The 1362-nt window shown below is 38.3% G+C and overlaps 1 protein-coding gene across 1 annotated transcript in view; it reads right to left on the reverse strand.

Moving 5' to 3' along the window:
• tmem120b (transmembrane protein 120B) overlaps window positions 1-1362 on the reverse strand; it is a 123105-nt gene that overhangs the window by 116278 nt on the left and 5465 nt on the right. The window lies entirely within an intron of this gene.

The following is a 1362-nucleotide window of genomic DNA, read 5'->3' on the forward strand; positions in this document are numbered from 1 at the left end:
AAAGGAAGTTCTGTGGTCTGATGGGACTGAATCGGAACATTTTGGCCATCAGGCTGTGTTCAGCGAAGAGCTGAACTGCACATCACCACCAACTGGCCATCCCCCAAAGCACGGTGGCGGCAGCATCATAATGTGGGAATGCTTCTGAAGGGTAAAATGAATGATGCAAATATAATCTTGGAGGACAATCTGCAGCTGTCTGCAAATGAACATCGGTTTGGGAGAGGATTTATTTTGCAGTAGAACTAGGCCTGTCACGATAACAAATTTTGCTGGGCGATTAATTGTCTCAGAATTTATTGCGATATACGATAATATTGTTTGAAATTTGACAATAATTAGTAATTATTGTCAAATTTAAGAAGAAATGTACATTATTTTTCATGTGTAGTTCCTTTTTTTGACCACTGATGGCAGTATAAGACAGTTTGAACTGAAGGATGGATAGTGAGGGAGCGAGCAGCGTGTCTCTAAGAAAAATGAGAGGGAGGCCTTTTGACGTGACATGAGCTGTTTCCTTTTCCTTTTTTTCGGTTCTCAAAATGGTTTGAGCTCTTTAGCATAGCATTTTTCACACAAAGCTTTTAATAAAAATAAAAAATAAAAAATTCAGTAAACAAGTAGCTTCTTTCGTCAGAGAAACACAACTTTTTACACAAAGGCACAAGTTTCAACTGTGAATTTTGGAGCTTTGACAAGACAGAGCTTTTTCCCAAGGTCGGCCTGTTAGCTTAGCTCGTAGTTTAACTGCTTTTAACGATCCAAAAACACGATTTTGGACAGTTAAAATGGATTTAAAAGAGAAAAGAGCGAAAGCGAGGGGTCGGTGAAGAGCACCGGAGTTTAACCTTTTGTCATCCAGTGTCTTCACTAGAAAGAGACACGAAGAAACGATAAAGCTGATAAATGAAAATGAGGTCGATAATTTTCATTTATTATGCAATAAATTGACTTGTTGTTTATTGCAACAGGCCTAAGTAGAACAATGACCTAAAGCATATCGCGGAAACTACAGGTGAATGTTCTGAAGTGGTCGCGACAGAACCCAGACTGAAATCCTGGAGGCTATGTGGCTCGACCTGATCGCCATGCAAGCAGACAGATTGAGCAGTTTGGAAAAAAGAAAAGACGGAGACTCATCCACACAGACTCAGTGCTCCGATTGCAGTCAGAGAGGGTCGTACTAAATACTGATAAAGGGGTGAACATTTATACATTCTTTTTTTTTTTAACATTTCATATTTTATTTATCTGACATTTCTCTGTAGAAATGTGAGCACTGACATTGAAGAGTTTTTTTTTTTTTTAAACCAAAAATTATGACAGCAACAAAGTATACAATATCCAAGGGTGAATACACTA

The sequence above is a fragment of the Nematolebias whitei genome, chromosome 18 (assembly GCF_014905685.2).
Source record: "Nematolebias whitei isolate Nwh7 chromosome 18, NemWhi1, whole genome shotgun sequence".
In the NCBI taxonomy this organism is placed as follows: Eukaryota; Metazoa; Chordata; class Actinopteri; order Cyprinodontiformes; family Rivulidae; genus Nematolebias; species Nematolebias whitei.